Source organism: Meriones unguiculatus, chromosome 3 (assembly GCF_030254825.1).
Source record: "Meriones unguiculatus strain TT.TT164.6M chromosome 3, Bangor_MerUng_6.1, whole genome shotgun sequence".
Lineage (NCBI taxonomy): Eukaryota > Metazoa > Chordata > Mammalia > Rodentia > Muridae > Meriones > Meriones unguiculatus.
Genome location: NC_083351.1, coordinates 100,708,833 through 100,729,991, shown reverse-complemented (window position 1 = coordinate 100,729,991; position 21,159 = coordinate 100,708,833). Strand labels below are relative to the sequence as shown.

Below are 21,159 nucleotides of genomic sequence, written 5' to 3'. Positions count from 1 at the left end.
CCTCAATCTCTGCTCCATCTGTTCTGTCTTTGTCCCCGCAGATCCCCGGATGGAAGTTCCTGCGGGTAGGTGAGTGCCCTCCTTCCCCCACCAGGAGTTCTGTCCGGTCAGAGAGTGTCCTCTTCAGGACCCATGGCCCCTGCCACCAGATGTCTTCAATAATGGCATACCAGAATAACTTTAGTATTTTTATGTCTCTAGAATGCTCCAGATTTACTCCTCCACCATCTCTATGTGAATATAAATGGGAAAGAAGTAAAAAGGCATTTAGAAAAGCATGAAAACATTGATTAATAAAAATTATTTGCAGAATACCTGTAAAATATGCTAAAATAACTGAAATTCTAGTGGTTTGGGATATGTTAGGCAAAGTATCTCATTTTCTCATTTCCTAAACCTTAACAGTGTCCATTCATCCTCCTGCAAGGATGTTTCAAATTCATTTCAGTGACAATCTGAGTGATTGTCAGCCGTCTCTGGAAATCAAAAGTTGCTTTGGAGTATACTTCAAGAACAGACATCATTTTTTTTTAACACAGGAAGTAGAGCCGACTAGCTTTCCAAACCTTATACTATTTCAGTGATTACAAGTTAATTGATCTTCTCTCCACTGTGAAAACCCAGCTGAAATCCACGGTTCTCTCTAGGCATCATAATGAGAAATCATCTCTCTTAGGATGTAGAGATTTTAAGCCAATTTTCTGGAAGGAGACAAAAGGGAGATTTCAGTGTAAAATCTCCATCATTGCAAATGTACACTTAATTTTCTCAATAATTTTATTTGGAACCAAGCTGTAGGAATGTCTCATAAGATACTGAAAAGTGAAGCTTCAAAGAAATAGTGAGAAGAAAAAACTCTCCACACATCTAAAAGCAGGTATTTAGTGTTGGTTGCCGGATTTACTTTGTGAACAGACATGAAGGTGGTAAAGGTTTACTATCTGTTAAAAGCTGAGGTGTGAGTGTTATGTGCTACTTCATGAGATCTAACAATAGAAGAAAAACTACAAACAAACAAAACAACATCAGTAAACAAATCAGTAAAGCAGTAAAGGAAACTTATGCAGGTGTCGTATGAGTACCTGAAAACGTCAGGACTGTGCCCAGCTGTGACCCTTGCTCATGCCTTTGAAAAGGTGTCCAGGTCTACACACTTCCTTGTTAAGCAGTAGGAATAAAGGAATGCCATCTTCCATCTCCTTACATTCAAAGGCGAGAGCACCTAATTCTGGCTCCTCTGTAGGAAAAATATATTTTCTGCTGTAAATGTTCCATGCTTGATGAAATCAATACTTTTCACAGAAATCACAGATTAAGATTGCTTATGTTCCCATGAACATATTAAGTTATTATATTTTCCATTATATAAAGACTTGAACTTGAGTACTACCGGGGTGTCAGCTTTATTTATATTTGCAGAAGTTTGAAAACTTATAAAAATCTCAGTTAAGAGGAAAGAGTATCATGGAAGTAGTGAGATTCAGATGAAAAATGACCAAATGAGCAAATGTCCAGAAAGGGTAGAATTGACATTCCCGACATTTCCAGGATTTTCCTTAAACAGAAAATTATCTTTAGCATTAAGGACAAAATAATTTTGTATAATGATATAAAAATATTGTTTTACTAGTAGGTTATGGAGACTAAGTTAGTAAAGTGTTTGCCTTGCAAGGCTAAAGATCTTTGAGTTCAATCCCCAGAATTCACATTTCAGCACCAGACATGCTTTTCTCCGGTGGCACATTTTGATTATTCTGAGAGAGAGTCCCCAGTTAGGAAGATTCTAGATTAATTCTAGCTCTATTTTTTTTAACAAAGCTATTTTTAATACTTTGGGGTGTGCCCCACAGGAATAAAAAACACTGGGAAGGGGTAACCCCCTTAACCCCCGGGAGTGGCCCAAGGGGAGAGAGGCTACCCGAGGGGAAGGAAGCACAAAAGGAACCCGCTGCAGACTCGGGGCAAAGGGAATGCTGGGACCTGTGAGCACTACAGTAAGAAACTCAAGTGTGGTGGGACTAGCTCCAGGCACACAGGCCTAGGGCAAGGGGGTTGGACACGAAGCCACAAAGCTACTTGGGTTCCTCCTTCTTCTCGTTTGCCTTTTTCTGCTGCATGATCTCCGAGTCTCTCTGCTTGCGGGCGGCAGCAGAAATCCCATCATCTCGCGCTTCCCCTTAACGGAGTCTGCTTCTTCGTGTTCTTCTGGCGGGTGAGCTCTCGCTGGTTACCGCGGGTCATGGCAACGGCAGTGGCTCCAACCTCTAGTTCTATTCTTAAAAGTGCTATGTCCAGAGTGTGTAATTTCTCCAATAAGCTTATGAACCACAAGAATGACCAACGTGGCAAGATACGCCTATTGGTACAATAATGGTACTTTTATCTGAGGGGTAAGAAACAGGTGTCTAGTTGATTAAGGCCCAGTAGATAGGAGGAAATCAGTTTTTGGTACTGTGAATCTAGCCAACTATCACTGGCTACAGTGATTATAGGTGCTGGAGAAGAACTCACTACTCTCATTTTCCTAAGCCAATATATTTCTAATTGTATTCTAGATACTTGTCCTTACACCCAGAGATAAGTTTGCTTTTATCTCACATCGAAGAGACTTCTTTGTGAATCAGGCCAGTACAAAGATCTTCAATCTGTCAAAATGCAGAGCATAAGTGATTATGGAGTACCTGGGCTCATTTATCATGTCTATGAAAAAAAAAAAAAAAGAAAACCATACCTTTAAAGATCAGAGAACTTTAAAGCGAGGGAAGAAAAATTGTAAAAGCCAAGAGAACAGAAAATCTTTTGGTAGATAGTGTCTTCTAGACATGACAGTAATTCCAGGAAATCTCAGCAATATGGCTGTCTAATTAAGAGCTGAACAATGATGGCATGCCAAGGAGAACAGGAAAGTTTTCATAAGGCCCCATGCCTCGATGGAGACCAAGAGACAAGCAATAGCTACTGAGAGATGGAGATTGCTCTCCAGGGATACGCCCTCTGTGTTCAACTCTTAGTACCTGTCCATGAAAGGACATTAAATGGACTCATGTTGTGTATGTATGCATGTGTGCACATGTGTGTATAACAATAGTAATTATAGAAGAAAGGGGCATGGACAAAGGGTTGGAGTTGAGAGTGAGTTAGAGGACATGAAATGAGTTGTGTAGGAAGAGGGGGAAATGATGCACATGCAAGAAAGCCTCAAAGCTAAAAAATTAAATTCATAAGATCTAGGTGTGCCCACGAGGGAGGAGCAGCCCTGCTAAGCCACAGAGGAGGACATTGCAGCCAGTCTTAATGAGACCTGATAAGCTAGGGTCAGATGGAAGGGGAGGAGGACCTCTCCTATCAGTGGACTTGGAGAGGGGCAGGGAAGAGATGAGGGAGGGAGGGAGGGATTGGGAGGGAATGAGAGAGGGAGCTACAGCTGGGATACAAAGTAAATAACCTGTGATTAATATAAAAAAATAAAATTTAATTTAAAAAAAAAGAGATCTAGGTGTGGCAGCTCTTTCCGGCACTGCACATGTGGACACAGGCAGAGAGCTGCAGCTAGTCGGCCAACTGGTGAAAAAAATGTTGCATTGAAACTAATTAAAAACCTTTTTTGTTGTTGTTGATAGGAAAACTGGAAATAGAAGAAAAACACTGTAGTGTGTTCCAGATGCCCACTGACAAGGAGTAGAATGGAATAAAGTTCTAGTATTGTGCTCACTCTCTTGTTTGATGATAAAATAACTGCTACCAATGAGATACTTGCTAGCTTTGTAGCTATTGATAAGCTTTGAGAACAGTCACAATGACTTTCTCCATGCTATTTACCTTTGTGTCTTCATTGCTTCACAAACCATAGTTTAAATGAAGACAAAGATTTTCTTAATGTAAGAGGTGGGAAAAATATTAAGGCAGAAAAAGACAGCAATGGGATTTAAATAAGAATTACATTTCATGTCTTTTAAAAATGAACGTGATTATACGCTCCAGTCAGTTAATGTCAACATCTGTAACAATATCTCTTGTTACCTCTAGAGCATAAGAGCATCAGCTGGCGGACTTGCTGCTAACGGATTATTCCATTGTTGGGTTAAAGAACTGTAAGACAATAGAAAGTCCATTAAAATAATTACTTCAGTGTCACATTGCAGCTTACAGATTATTTTCCTATACATACCAGATGATATTGTTTTCCTTTACAATAAACCCTGAAGTGTACCAACTAGACTGTCCTGCACACTAGGATAATATTAATGGTGTTGTTTTATTATCTTAACAGAGTTTACATGGTATAGCAAATAAAGGCAGGCGATTATGAAGACTAAAAATAACAATCTGCAAGCAGTTGATTCTGAGTCCCAGGTGTAAGGCCCCAGTATCTTCTGAATCTGGTTCCCAAAGGAACAGAGCACATTTAGGGCAATTAAATGGCACTATCTTTTATCTCATGAAAGGGTCAAACTCTATTTTTGCAGTGAGCAGCAATTATTGGCCCATTATCACATATTTACCCCTGAGGATTGTTCACCATCTTAGTACTCCCCCACCACTTGGGCTCTCTGCTCATCAGCCTTAAGGGAAGAGCCATCAAAATGCAAAGAAAGGCAGGCTTAGAAACAACCATTTGGGAAATAATGATAAAATTGGTGAGATCAGTTTCCTCAAGTATTCATGTAAAAGTAAAAAAAAAAAAAAAAAAACCCATTCTGAAAATGTACATAAAAAAAAAAGAATACAAGCAGACACAGATTATATTGTTATGGTGGCATTTTAGGGAGCTGAGAGGTACATCACACTTTGCCTCATCATCGCATAGAAATACATACAGTGTCTATGGTGTAGAAAGTGCTGCTGGGTCCTGGTGTTGGCATGACCTCAACATTAAAAGCACAACTCAACCTGCCAGAAGATTTAGTGGGGGCAGGCTCAGACAGGTAATGATTTCAAAGTGGGGTGTAATTACAGTCTTATGAGAGGGCCAGGCCACACTGCACAGTTATTGTCACTTAAATCACTCTGGCTGGAGCAGCAAGGCACCAGGTAATAAAAGAAGAAACACCTCAGAATCGCATTCTTCCTGGGGGATCAAAGACAGTAACACAGAGCAACTTTATTCCACCAGTGTGTTTTCTGATCCAGCTCTAAATGGAACAGTATCTCTATGACCCAGACATCTCTTTATTTATTCTATTATGAAAAATATGAATGCAGTAATTTTAAGAAGGAAGCATGGCTACACTTTCCAATCTGACAGGTCTGTGGTGTTCAAGAACATCGCATACTTTGGCTAGCAAAGGCCTGAAGGTTGCTCTGTGTCTGATAAGCCAAATAATATTAGGTTTCTTGGGAAAGGGGCAAGAAGCAATCTCAGTGACTTCAATTTCACTGAGATTTAGAAGTGATTCTACCATGGAGAAGAGGACCACATTCTCATGCCCTCAGTGGAGTAGTGTAGTAACAGCTGACTAGATTCATCTGACACAGTCACTGTTTCTGCATTTCCTGGAAGGCGACTCCCCCGGTTAAAAATTCCCAAGATGGAAAAGAATACTGGGTGTAACAGCTATACACTTTGTTTTATCCCACAACTTCCTCTCTGGATATTGATTCTATTGGCTTCGTATCTCTCCACTGAGCCAGCATTGTTCAAACTGATTATAAGGCAGAAGACGGTTTCCAGAGTGGCAGCAAAGGTGGCAGGAAGGCTAGGAGCTCTCTATTGTTGATGTTAATATTAGGCATGCTTATTTGTTTTAGAATATTCTAGCTAATCAAGAGATAAGATGAGGCTGGAGAGATGGCTCAGACTTGAGGTCAGAGCCTCTATGTGTAAAGGGTGGGTGCCAGATACTTGTTTTTTCCAGAATTCAGGAAGACAGAAACAAGTGGATCCCAAATGTTCGCCAGCCAGCCTGTCTAACTGAATCAACTAGTAAATTCGAGCATCAGTGAGAAACTTGTATCAAAAAAATAGGATGAAGACTGATTGAAGGCACCCAAGGCTGGCTGCTGAGTTACATGTGTGCTCGCATGTACCCACATACATATGTTCATACACCCAAATACGAACACAAATATACAAAACACATGAATGTCATAAAATGAAAATTTAATATAATCGTTTGTGCTTCAATATGATTTTCACTATACTGACATATTACAGTATTTCTACACATTTACTTTTGAAAGGAATTATTCACTATTGTTTGACCAACGAAATAGATTATTTTAAGTGGCATAAAAAGAACAGGATGAGTCATACATGCATATATTAGTCAAAAAACCTTTGATACAAAAGATTTGGCACTCTTGTAAATTCCATAAGTGTGGAGTTCAGCATGCAAAGTAACACGCTCATTAATGAATGCTCATTAACAGAAAAACTATGTATCAAGACATTGGAGGACACATAGTAGCACATAGTAGCACATGGCTAGGAAGTTAGAGCTTTACTTTGAAAAAGAAAAAGAATAAAGATTTTCAGCAGGAAAGTGAAATGCTCAGATCTAGCCTTGAGGAAAATTAATCTGACAACAATGGTTATGTTGAATCAGAATGAGCATGGCTGAAGTGTGGGGGAGCATTTTCCTAGGTGAAGGCCAGTGGAAGTAAAGAGGAAGAAGGAGCTTTGTGGGATGTTTTGGAGTCAGATGTAGCTGCACTTGGGCATTAACTAATGATGCAACAATAGAGATAAGGGAGGTGAATTCATCTAAGGTTTCTGGAGCTCGATATCTCCCTAACAAGTTTATGGCAGAAAAAGGTGATGTTAGAAAATGAGAAAGTAAAATTCTAAAAATATGACAGTCTCAGATAGAACACAACACAATGAAAATTAGTAAAACAGCATTCAGATTTTAAGAGACATGTATGGATTTCCATCCAAAGCAGAAGAATTTAAAATACCCATAGAGACAAAAAAAAAAAAATCTATGATGCAATGGATTTCTAAGACAGATGTATAGAGAAAGATAAAGTGGGCCAAAGCTTTGTTCTTTTAGAGGAGAAGCCTTGCAGGGAAGCTATTGTAATGCTTACCCCAGGCTGAGCTCCTAGATGACAAAGGGCAAATTGTATTGACTTTTGAAAGACTTTGAAAGGAAGACTTTTGAAACATGTTTATTAGAGTGTTGAATTGTCCCAGTATGAAAGCCAAGAAATTTACATATGCTGTTATGGATCCATTAACGAGGCTGATTATGTTCCAGATGTTTGTGCTCCGTTTGCAGCAAGACTGGGTCCACAACATCTCACTTAGGGAATGGCTAATGATAATTCCTATTGGGAGGCTGAGGAGAGAAATGGGCAATAATAAGGCCAAAAGAGGATGACAGAACAGTGAAAGTGCTACTGCAGCAACTAGCTCAGGAGGCCAAAAATGGCCTCTGCAACATGAGGCCCACTAAGACTAGGACCTGGTCACTATCAGCCCTAGCAATTGCTGCTGTAGCTCCCAACCCAGGATCAACAAGAGGAACGACACACAACAAAACAAAGCACATGAGAACTTCACTTTTATTGAGCTGTCTCCAGACAGATCTTACCTCAAACCCTCTGCTTGTTCCTTGGTTGGCTTGCTTTGTTACTGTGTTATGTCATTAAGACTTCCTGTGTCTCTGGCTGTGTCTCTGGCGGCCTTTGGATTTTAGTGAAACACCAGGGATGGTGGCTTGTCCACTTGCTTTAGGCAACTCTGCATGGATATTTTATGGATTTGTCTGCTTTTAAATTTTATGTAGTATTTGTTATTTCTAGAGTTTTCATGGAGGTCACATCGAGAAAAAAAAGTCTTCAACTTTCAAACAAGTACAGGAACCATAAGGTCTTTTTGTGGCTGTGGTTTGTTAAATGTGTGTCAACATGATGAGTTTGGGACAGGTCAAAGTCGGGTGCCTTTGTGGTGAGTTGCCTAAGAACTCTATCTTTATGCCTAGACACTGTTTAGATCCTAGTTTAATCCTTCATGGAATCAGACAATTTCCATCCATCTTGGCTCCTTTTCATCTTTCCATGTTGTGCCACTCTATCTAAGTGCACTGATTTTCCTGAGGAGAATGTCACCATAAAACAGAGCAGTGTCTGTTACCTTGCTGTGGAGAAGTCACACACACATACACAAAAACCGAAAAAAAAAAAAACCTAGATAAAATTTTCTCCTCTTCAATATTTTCTTCCTAAGATTGTGACCATATCCTAAAGAATGTTTTCAACCTGCAGAAAAGCACAGGTTAAATCTTACCTTGAAGACAGCCATTAAGTTTCTAGCCCCAAATATGAAGAACCCAAAGATCTCTTTAACTCGCCATTGCCACCAGCCACAGAGTCATTTGTGCTTTAATAATATAATACTCTGCATTGTTAAAGGTTATTTCCTTTGCTCCTATGGAGAAAACTTTGTGTCTTCTATCAATTTTCATGGAAATACCAATTTTTATATTTAGTCTGAACTTGTTGAAAGTGCCTTGAAACAAAATTATTACATGAACAAAATAAAATTATGGTCGATGGGTCAACAAGTAAGATGACTTTTATTGTACAGTTCTCTTTACCTCTATTGTACAGTTCTCTTTACCTCCTTGTCTAGGTCTATTGCTAGATATTTATTTTGAGGCTAGTGAATGGGAGTGTCCTTATGTTTCTTTTTCAATATGTTTTATTGTCATATTGGAAGACTAATGGTTTTATAAGTTAATTTTGCATCTTGCCACTTTGTTGAAATTGATCATTTCTAGAAGTTTTCTGGGAGAAAGTTTGCGATATTTTATGCATAAAATATCACATCATCCTCAAATAAGGAGAGTTTGAGTTCTTCTTTTCCTATAGGTTTCCTTTTGCTTTCCTTCTCTTGTCTTATTGCTCTAGCTAAAACTTCAAATACTGTGTTGAAGAGTAGTGGGGATGATCGACAGCCTTGTCTCTTTCCTGATTTTAAGAGTATCAGCTTTTCTCTATTTAGGATGATGTTGGCTGTGGTTTGTCATGTTACATTCTTTACTATGCTGCAGTATGTTACCTCCAGTCCTACCCTCTCTTTTATCATGAAGGTATGTTGTACTTTATTAAGGGCCTTTTATACATATATTAATTCATACTATTAACTGTCCTAAATCCACTTATAAACTTCATTATACTTATAAACTTGTGTATGTTGAATCACCACTATACCTAGGATAAAACAAAAGACCACCCTGAATGATTATTTTTAAAAAGAATACATGACTGTATTCAGTTTGCAAGTAGTTGAGTTTGTTTTCACCTATCTTCCTCAAGGATACCGACTTCTGTTTTTCTTTTGTTCTTGATGTGTCTATGATTCACTTTCAAAATGTAATGCTAGCTTTGTAGGAATTTGGGAATACTTCTTATGTTTCTTTCCTTGTTTTATTTATTTATTTAGGATAATTTGAAAAGGATTGGTTGGAGTTCTTCTTCTAAAGTATATTAGAATCTTACAGTGAATGTACATAGAGCTGAATTTTGTTGTTGTTAGAAGGGTTTTATTAGTTTCAAATTTATTATTATTATGAGTCTGTTTAAGTTGTTGAGAGGGTAAAAATAAGCAAGAGGTAAATCGAATCTCAATCCAAATGATTATCTATTGATGAGGCAACTTGTAAATAGTGTAACAGAAGACATAACACATTCTTTAAGGTTTCAGCTCATAAAAGGAAATGTAAGACGAAGAAAAAGTCCTCTAGATTTTTAAAAAGTACACTCCAAAGAAGAAAATTTATGCTTAATATCCTGTCTTTTCCTTGAATAATCAAGAATACCTATGCATATAAAAGGTCAACCTCATCAGTTCTTGCTAGATATGGGTTTTATTATTTCTGCATTCATCCTTGTGTTTTCTTTGGAGCAAATAGTCACATAGCCAGGACGTATTTTAAATAAGCCATAGATCTTTTCTATTTCTTGGGCATTTGTTCGTTCTTTCAAACTCTCTAATCATAACTTTGCAATTTGATAGAATGAAACATACTTTACAAAATAAATGACCAAGGAATGAATATCCTTCAAAACAATAAGAACATGCTTAGTTATACCATCACCCACCAAACATACAAGGCTCAAGTACCATCATGGAAGAAAGAATATAAAGATTTTAAGAGCCAGAGGTTAAAGAGGATAAAAGTCAAACACAGTATTCTGGACATGATGGGACTACTACACTCCTGAAGTCACAGCAACTGTGGTTGCCTATACAAAACCTGCATTAGATCAAGGCAATCAACATTCCTGCATGGAGCAGTGAAAGACTCACAAGGCCCTACACCTAACTGGGGAGCCAGTTGTTGACAGTTAATGGTTTCTAGCAGAAGGAGGGTCAGTTTTCTTTAAATCTGTCTGTGGCCCTGATAGGTAAACTATATTCCAACAAAGAACCTCACATCCATTAGTATGCAGAGAGCACAAATTAGATTTGGTAGGTGTTTTTAATGGGTCTCAGGGGGACACAGTGATTGGGAGTAGTTTTAGAGTTGAAAACAAAATATTTTGTATGAAATCTCAAAGAATTATTAAAAATATTACACTCCAAAAACTTAAAGCATCATGATGTACTTAAAAGGTCCTGGACTCTTACTACCTTTAATCTTCTGGAAACTGTTAAAAATAAAAGGAATGACATCCACAGATGAATTCAGCAAATCTTTTAGAAACTCTTGAGGTCCATTTTTCACATGTAGTCATGCTATACTTCATAGAAAAAGAATCCATTCCTCTGTATCCTCATCACCTGTCTCCCGATGAGTGGATGGTTAAAAGACTCATAGATTTAGAGGTTTCCTCTCAAATCTTAAGAGTCTTCCATGCAGCATTTAAACTGGACACATGAAGAAACTTTAATGGATTCAAATTTGTAAACCAGCCAATGCAGGGCTTCAGTTCATCTTCGTGCCAGAAGCTCATCTTTGTTCCTAGCTCTCCAAGCATTGCTTATAAGATACTACTCTTTTTTTTTTTTGTACTGGACTCATACCATAGGGTGTAGAGTGTACAATCATGAGGGTTGTCTGTACATAAACACTAATTCCACACGGAGTCAAGACTGAAAGCAACAAAACTACTAAAGCACTTCTGCCTGAGAGATGTGTAAATCACGTGTGTAACAATCAGAGGAGACTCTTAAATGGTGAAAATATTACTGGTAGGATAGCTCATAAGAAATATTACTAGCACTGACAGACATTACTGATTATAAATACACTTAATACACTTTTGCTATGGATAGAATGTATAACAGTTTGTTGGCAAAAGTCATGATGAACAGCTGGATTGCGTTGGGTATGTTGCTGGCTACTCCTAATGCCATCTATACAGTAGTGAATACTTTATTATATACTTGCATTCATTGAACGTCAAGCAGCAGTGGAGTATATGTTGGCTGTTGGCGAATAAAGGCCATGTTCTATAGAGTTGATCCCCATGACTTGTAAGATATGCTTTCTTGTCATGGAACATCAGTGGTACCATTTCTAAAGCATCTGGGAAGAGGATTACTTTCTCCCTTTTAGTTTCAATAGGCAAGGTGCTGGTCCACAGCATTGTGTTTCAGAACCTGAAAATAATGTCTGCACTGTCCTCTCCAGATGATAAAAGGACCAAAAGTTCAAAAAGTCCTTTACCATAAATTGAGTAAGGGTGCAGATAATTCTAAATTGTTTCCATCTCTGAAATGATTACCTTTTTACAAATAAGAAAGCAATGAAGATGGGGATTGGAATTTGAATATCAGAAGATATTTTAAGATAGAGATAGACACTAAGTGGACCATGTGCCAACACTGGCATTTTAAAGTCTTCTCTGCTCTTAAGAAGCCTGCCCACACTCTGAGACAACATTACTAGAATGTTCAGGCTGTATACACCTATTCTTCATTGTTCTGTTTTTGCCCTTGCGCATAACTGAGGACCAGCCCCTTCAAGCTAGCTCACCTCTAGTTCTGCCAGCTCAACACTCTCAAAGAGTGCATACCTGAAACCACCCACTCTTTTTTCCATTATAAACATTTCCACTTTACTTGGCTCATCTTTCCTCCAAATCCAGAGCACATGCCCTGGGGCAGGCGTTATTGCACATGTTTTTGAAAACCCTTAGTTTTTCAGAATGTAACCATAATTGGAGATGGTCTTTCAATAGATTGTCGAGGTAGCAAGAAACCATTAGAGTGAGACTCTTCTAATATGACAAGTGTCCTTTTAAGAAAAAAAAAAGGAAGTTGAAAAAAAACCCCACAAACAAAATAAGGTCTAGGTGAGAACACAGCCTGAGGATGGCTCTCTGTGAGCCTATTTGACACTAGGGGGAAAATCTGATGTACTGGTCTCGTTATCTTGAACCTCCAGCGTTCTTAACAATTGAGAAATAAATGTCTGCATAAGTTACCCGGACAGTGTTGCTTTGTTACATCAGTACTAGAATACCACAGGTACCTTTTCAGGATTGCATGGCATTATCTTGGGCTTCATATACTTGTGTAGATTCATTTTAATCCTAATAGAGTATTATAAGGCAGGTACTTTCTGTTAGTCAGAATTTCAATACCATGACCTAAATATCTAACAGAAACGATTTAAAGTAAAAGAGAATCAATACTGGCCCATAGTTTCACAGGTACCATCAATCATTAGTGGGAAGGAGGCTCTGGAGTAGAGTAATTGACATCACAACAGCCAAGAGGCAGAGAACAGGATGCCCCAGCTTGGCAGGCTTCCTCCTTCCTCTCTTGTTATTCTATCTAGAGATAGCATTGACCACATGAAGGGTGGGTATATTACCGAAGTTAATCTTTTCTCAAAAATATCCTCACAAACACACCAAGAGGTGTGCCTTACCAATCTCCAACATGATTCTAAATCGTGTCAAGTTGAAAATTAATGAAAATTAATCACCATGGGTATAGTTACTTTCCTTATTCTGTGGTATGAACATGATGAATAAAGATTTGCACCTGGATTGTCTGTCCTGTGATCCTCTTAATCAACCAGCATAACTACACCGGAAATCTAAAGAAAAGTGTCCCCCTCCTTAAATTTTATCACCAATTGCAAGTACCTCCCATTTTATTTCAATGACTACTCTTTGGAAGAACTAATGGTATACACAAATAAAAAATAATTCTCATCTGAAAGTACTTTAGACTTTTTATCAGCATAAAATATTATTTGATTTGTCGATCCAATTTGACTTATTTCTGTACTATCTCATGTGTCCTTGAAGAAATTTACTTATTGGTTCTATGCATCATGGCATTCATCCGATAAGAGGTCTTCACTCTCTTTACGTATGCCACTGTAATTTCCCTACTCTAAGAATATTTCTCCTATTAAAAGATAAGCTGGTAATGTTTTGACCTCTATGCACTTTTCTGAAGTTTCTTTTAATTAGACATCTTAGACAACAAGACTGTACAGCAGAGATGAGACAGCTAGAGAGACCTGTCTTTCCCCAGGCCACTGAGCAAAGGTTGAGGATTGTTATAATGGCAATTAATGATGTTGATAAGAATAATAATTCTTATTATAAGCATTCCTTCTGCTGCATATATTCTTGTAAATAAGAAAAATGTTGGGAAAGGAGGTGTTTGACTCCTGACTGATAGCTCTTGGTCTTTCACTGCTCCCTGCCTGCCTTGAACAAAGGAGTATCAATCAAATGACCATCTGGAATGCCCTTGAGCCAGTACTGGCTACTTTGAACATTGCAGGAAGTTGTACCCAGCTGTGACTGTTCTCTAGGATGTTCAGTTTGCACTGAACTATTTGCTCTCACAATTCTTGATGAATTATATATGATTCTGGAACCTTTTCCAGCTAGACCAGAAAAAGTTCTTCACAGTGGTCTGTCACAGGGACTGTCATACCTGACAACGTGAAGACTCACAGAAAGCTTCACCTGCTCAGAAGAAGAAGAACCCTGCCTAGTGCCTTTTCTCTCCAGAAAAGTGGCTCTTTATTGTGTGCTGTTAGAAACCAGCTCTGTCCCCAACCTCCACAGTGCCAACAGCCACGTCAGCATCAGCCACCAAATGTGGCACATTTCCACAGTCGCCATGAGTAGAGTACCCTTCATAAAAGCCTGCACCGTAATTTCCTCTATCTTCCCTCCCCTCTTTCTCTATTATCTGCACACAGTGGAAGGCAGGCTTTCACCCCCAACACCCCCTCAAATCTCTTGAATGAGGTCTGTTGCCATGGTGTGATCTCTGAGACATTCGTTGACTCTATCCATTAAGGTATTTTTCTCCACAAAACAAAATATTCTCTTGTGTCATCTGGCGTTAAACTCTTTTCTTACCTTCCTTTGGCAGAGCAGGGTAAGTTGGCAACATGAAAAAGCCAATGACTGGCCCTACAGCCATTCAGAGACAGGCAGCACTAAATGAACTCATTGAGTTATAGAGAAAAAGAAAGAAAACTAAATAAAGTTGGAGGAGATGGGAGATCTGAATTAAGTTGGAGCAGGCTTGATATGATAAAACTCATTGTATGTATGCATGACAGTCTCAAATATGTAAATAAAAATTTTAAATATATAATTGAAGGCAGAGAGACCAGCAGGCTGAGCTCCAGAGACTTCAGAACAGGTGGATCCTTCTAACTGACAGGAAGGTGGGACTCAGTAGGCAGTAGGCCAAGCTGCAAGAGATGTAGAAGAGGCTGGTGACAGCTGCAAAGGAGGCAGAGCTGCAACTCCTGCAGCTAACACTGGCAGACATGACAGTAACAGCAAAAAGGGGCCACAGAAGGTGCTTCCTGACTTGTATCAACCATGACGAAGACCACCAAGATAGCATGGCTTGGAAGTTCAAGAGAGTGATCTAGACAGGAAGAAGGACAATGGAAGCAAGTTGGAAGGCAAGGGTGGACCCAGAGTTCAGGCTGCAGAAAAAAAATAGAGAATCCTGCTTGTGGCTGCTCAATCTGTCTTCCTCCCCAGCTTGCGGCTGTCAACACTGGTGGATATAAATGGTCAGTTCTGATAATACAAATAATATTACACAGGCTGAGCAGGTTATGTTTAAGCATTTAGAAGTGTGTGTATGTGTGTACATATATGTTTGTAACAACAATTAAGGAAATAAGAGAACATAAATTTGAACAAAGAGCAAGGAAGGGGAAATACATGGGAAGGTTTGAGGGGACGAGATGAAGGAGAAATGGTGTAATCACAATGTTTTAAAGCCGATGGGTATAGACCATCTGAAGACAAGACTGGATGAGCCATCCACCCATGATCTCACCCGTCAGAGCATGATTGGCAGCCAAAAGATCACTCACTAGAGAGCAGGACACTGCTCTTCACTGATTGGTTGCCTGTGGGTCTTGGGGCACATGTTTTCTTTTCTTGGGTCCTAGTTTTTATTTTCTTTAATCTGTAAAACGAAGAACTTGGAACAAATGAGCAAAATGACACCACAGGAGGTAAATCCAAACCAAGTAAATCCAAACTCCTGTTCCATGTGCCAGCGTATTTTCTGATAAACTTTACACTGCTGGCAAGCCATGTGCTTCTCAACGCTCACCTACTAATTAGGTTTTTGCAACTAATAAAACTTTCCTGGCTTTAGAAGTTAGGTGATGATGGAGCTCTTCACCAAAGGTTTCCAAAGTGCTGGGCTTTGACAAACACAAAGTCTCTTGGAAAGGAAAATGGACTCTCAAGTCCATGTTTCCTAATTAGATATTAAAGCCAAACCTCCAGAGTCAGGAATATTTCTGCCACATTAATCTGGCATAGTGATTATATATTTATCAGTAAGTTAATTTTAAATGTACTTACAACATATCATTTTATGTAGTAAATGCATTTACCACCTTCATAGCTGCTCCCTAGGGTTAATGTAAATCAACGGTTTCCTACTTATTGTTCATTGGTTGTAAAGATTATGCCTTTGAAAATATTTGGTCACATCTTATTCATTCAGTTATAATGAATTTTATCCATCTGCAGATAGTTTCACGTTACAGAAACATGAAACTGAATAAAGTCTGAAATTAATTTTATATGAAAAATCCACTGAAATTTGGCATAGTTGTACAAACTTTGGATTTAGCATCTATAATAATAACAAAATCCTGTGTTGAATATCCACTTTGCTTTCAGAGAACACATTTGCTGTAAAATACTGAGCAAAAGCACAATACCAACACATTGTTCCAAGTGTTATTTTGCTCATGTTGCTTCTCAAGATTAATTGTACACACAAAAACAAAACAAAATTAACTTGTTTACTGGTAAGATTTCTTTATTATCTTACCCAAGGTAAATTTAAATAACTTTTTAAAATATTCTTTTTGCACAATATTCTTAATTATTAACAGCGATAAAATCTAACTTATTTTATATGAAGCATATGACTATAAAATATGAATTTTCAGATTGCTACAAAATTCTGACACTCATCATGGCCTTTTTAAAGATAATGTATCTGGATAGAATATAGAAAGCAACAAACATCTTATGAATAATTATATGACAGTGATAATAATGACAATGGCGATGATGATAATGGTGGTGGTGATAACTTGTTCTTAGAAACAACTTTAAAGGCCTTTGATGTGGAGACCTGCTCAAAGCATGTCTTGGCACCCGCTGTCTTATAAAACAATGCTATCAAATGGTGCTCCTGTCCTCTATTTTCTGTATATGAGAAAATGAGATACAGCAAAGATATTTTTTTTCCATCAGTCTCAAGTTGGTCCAGGAGCTGGAAAAATAGCTCAACATTTAAGAGCACTGTTTATTCTCCCAGAGAACCCAAGTCCAACCTTTCAGAGGACTCCCAGCACCTACACGGTGGTTCACAATATATCTATATTGTGAGTTATTTATAATTCCATTCTCCCAGAAGATCTGATGCCCTCTTCTGGCCTTGCAGACACAAGGTAGACATCTGGTATATAGGCACATGCAGGCAAAACACCCATACACAGAAATAAAAAAAAAAAACTAAAATATTTAAAAGAATATTTTAAAATATTTAAAAGAATATTTAAAAATAATGTCATAAAGCCTCAATTTCAATCTGGGTCACACACCTAAGCACACTTGGTATTTCACATTATTCAGCATAGTTTTACTCAGCCTCATGTAACCCATGTAACCTAGGTGAAGTATTATAACAATTAGGAAGTTCAATTCAGTTTGTATTTGTACCCACACATATTAAAAGGCTCTTGCAAAATAAGAATATGTCCATCTCCTCATGAAGTAATCCACTTTCATCCATTTAAATTTGAAAGAATTGTTAATAAATTTTCATTTGTATGCTACATGTGAGCGTTACCGGATTCGTACATTTTCTTGTTGTTGCTGCTGTTGTTGCTTAGAGACAAAGTGTCTAGCCAAGGCTAGCTTGTAATTTATATAGACGGGGTTGTCCTTGAACTCAGAGATCTACCTGCCGAGGCCTGTGGGATGCTGAGACTGAAGTCACGTACTACCATTCCAAGTGATTTGCATGTTTGCTCATCCAGTGAATGTATTTAATTCATAGATTCATGTTAACAATCTTTTGGTGGAGTCTTTAGAGTTTTCTAACTGTAATATTATGTTATCTAAAACAAGAAATATCTTTATTTTTTCTTCCCATGCATATGCCTTTTATTTTCCTCAAATAAGTATGCTAGTTAGAACCCTTAATACCATACTCAATGCAAGCTAGAGTGAGCATTTTTGTCTTATTCATGATTTTATGGAAAACTTACCATTAAGTATGGATTAGCTATAGGTTTTTATGAACAGGTTGAATTGTGTTGAGATCAATCCTCATGTATCTAGTTTATAATATATTTTCATTAAGGAAGAATACGAAATTCTAAAACTTACATCAATTTAAATATTCTAATTGAGTTTATTTCTATAATTTGATATGTAAATGAATTGATTTCCATATAAAAACTATCATTTCATCTCAGAGGATAAATCCCGCTGGATTATGGGGTATGGTCTTTTAAGCTTGCTGATGAATTCCATTTGCTCGTATTTTGTTAAGGATTTATTGTACATAAATTTATATTTTTATGGGGAAATTTCTCATCTTTCTTTCACTTATGAAAGATAATTTTACCAAGCATATTTGTTGACTTCTGTATCTTTACTACTTTGAATATGCTGCAGTTAATTTCTTCTCCTTTATTAACATGTATTTGTTTACTTATTTATTTAGGTAAGTATGTGTCAGTGAGAGTGGAGGTCAGAAATTTTGTAGGAGTCAGTTTATCCCTCTTTCACGATGTTTTCAGAATAAGCTCAGTTTGTCAAGCATGACAACTGGTGTCTTTCCTCACCAAAGCATCTTTCTGGCCAAGCCATACTTTGTTTGAAAAGCTTTGATTTAGATGCTGATACTGGAAATGGGTTCCCTTGTCCATGGAGTTGCTTTTTGATATGAGATACATTATCCCTTTGTTTTTCATTTTTAACCAGTTGATAATGCATAATTATTTGGGTTCATCACTTCGGGGACTTCGTGTTCACTTTCCTCTCCAAATTTAAGAAGTGTGCCAGGACTTTTATTGTCGAATCTCTGCCCTTCTTTCTACTGTTCCTGAGACTAGTGTTGTATGCAAATGGATCATGTGCTGGGTAGTCTCTAAGTATTATATCTGTATTCTACTGTTTTTTCCTGTACCAAGGTGACACAAAATTAGCTATCTTTCTGCTTCTGAGTTGTCTTCTAGATGAAATCTGGCATTAAAACCATTTATTAATTTTTGGCTCGAATTTTACATTCTTTTAAAAAAAGTATTTGTTTATTAACTTTACATCCTTATCAGAGTCCACTCCCTCCTCTCCTCCTGATCTCACTCTCCCAGCTTCTTCTCCCTTTCCTCCCTCCTTTTCTCTTCATGAAAGGAAAGCCAGTCCCAGCACCAACTCACCCTGGCACATCAAGTGGCATCAGGACTAAGCGTATCCTCTCCCACTGAGGCCAGACAAGGCAGGCAGCAAGATAACCCACCTAGCTCCAAAATTTCTGTTTAGTTCTTTTCTACAGTTTTTATCCTGTGTGGTTTTGCTTTATTTTCATAGTGATTTCTTGATTTTTGTCTATCTGTGTCTTCTTGTAGCTAACTGAAATGTGGGGCAATTGTACTGACACTATAATAGACAAATAGAGTTCTACATCTCTTTAGAACCACTTGGCATTTGCTGAGTATTTATATTTTGTTGCTTTGATTCTGACACTGTTTCCAACTTATTTATGTCCTTTATATATTTGTGGTCTTAGTATTTGAAGAAACAACTACCTATTTTGGTTGTTATTTGTTTTACACTCAAAATTTAACAGGAAGAGACAGTCTGCATAAAGATCCTGAGGTGCTTTTTCATCCTGTCTAAGGTGCCTTCTTGGATTTGGATATGCAAATTTCTAAATAGAAATCTTCTTAGTGGGTGGTGTTCGCGGTTTTACTTTCAGAAGCCTATAACCCCTGTTCTCACTGTTTTGTAACTGTAGAGTCATAGGCTGGGATATTGAAAGAGAGCTCCATTTTTATCCTAGGCTCCCTCTGAAGAAACCACTTTATTCACATTGAGTTCAGGAAATCTCTTGTCTATTTTCTTTTTCTCTTTTTTTTTCTTTTCTTTTCTTTTTTTTTTTTTTTTTTTTTTTTTTGTAGCTGTGTGCTCCATGTTAAATGAGACAGAGAAACCTCTTTGGGAAGTATCTCCAAAGACCAAGAATGTGGGAGCCACTATCTACTCTTTTCCTCCCTCTCTCTCTCTCTCTAGCTGGTGAAGCCTCAACCATTGTACCTTCTGTCATATGGCAGGCAGCACACCTGAGCAGCAGCAGGTGTCTCTGCTCCACTGCCTTTTTTTTTTTTTAACTATCCCCAGGTATCTGAATTATGCCAGTTCTGTCAGAGCCCGAAGTAAACTGAAAAAGAATCCAGCCATTCATCCAGGCAGTTAAAAGAAGGAGGTTCAAGGAAGACAACATTTTCTTTTTCTTTGAGATAACTGTCCTGAGTTCAGATACTTTCTGTAGGTGCTGAGTTCTGCTGGCTTGGAGGAAGACTTGAAGCTTATTAAGTAAGATTGTTGCTACACAGATCATTGCAGCTACTCACAGCTACTCAAAGAATAAATTCCTATGGACCGAAGAGAGGGCAAAGCTTTAGAAAGTTGATTATATAAACTTTATTATACTATGTAGACCTATATCTATTACATATTGCAAAACATATCTCTATTTATTACACTTATTGTATTTATATACTTTGCTATACTTCTAAACATATTAAAAAGTTTAGAAGTTTACTGTAAATTTATAGGTAGAAGCTCAAGCTCAAGAGGAAGAGAACAAGAAGAGGTCCTGTGGGGAACTGTCAAGAGTACTTCCTGGTTGTTAATAAGTATTTCTGGGTTGAGACAGGAGGCAAACCAGTCAGGTCATGGGCTAATCATTCCAAGTGGCCTCTTCATCTCAGCCATGTCCTCATATAGGGCTTCTAGACAGTGGTACTCATTTACATTGTATAGAAGAAAGATCATAAGAACTAGATGAAGTACCACAGCTCCTGCCTAATGTTTCTGGCCCCTGGCTAGGACAGAACCAAGAACATTTCAAAATTTGAACCATGGACAATAAATGTTCTTGACCCTAAACTGCCTTGTCAGTGTCTACATCCTGTTCTTATTACTTGTATCAAAGAAAAAGAGTCAGGGCTTTGAGCAGCGGCATCTCCCTGGTGTCACCTTTACTACTGCCTCAACCTTTGCTTCTCTTTGTGTCCTGGCAAAAGAAATCTTCGCTGTATTCATCATCCACTGTACCTCTGCTTTTGTATGTCAACTCAGTTCATATGTACCTAGTTTTCTTACGTAATTGTGTGTGTATGTGTGTGTGTACATATAAATATGTGAAGGTTCATATACAGAGGTCAAAGGAAAACCTGCAAGTATTATTCTCTCCAGCATGTAGGTTCTGAGAAACAAGCTTGTAGCTTTTGGCTTGGCAGCAAGCACTCTTATTTACTGCGATATGGTGCTGGGCTCAGATATATAATATTTTAATGCAATTTGTATGTTTTTTTTAATAGACTGAAATTTTTTCACACAATATGTTCTTATTATGGCTTCCCCTCCACCAACTCTTCCCAGATCTTCCTCACCTCCCACCCATCCAAATCAATACTCTTCCTTTCTCTCTTTCAT

At 37.9% G+C, this 21,159-nt stretch overlaps 1 pseudogene; it reads right to left on the bottom strand.

Moving 5' to 3' along the window:
* Positions 1-2,063: 2,063 nt before the first annotated feature.
* LOC110564963 (small EDRK-rich factor 2-like) lies at positions 2,064-2,241 on the bottom strand (annotated as a pseudogene).
* Between the last annotated feature and the right edge of the window lie 18,918 nt (positions 2,242-21,159).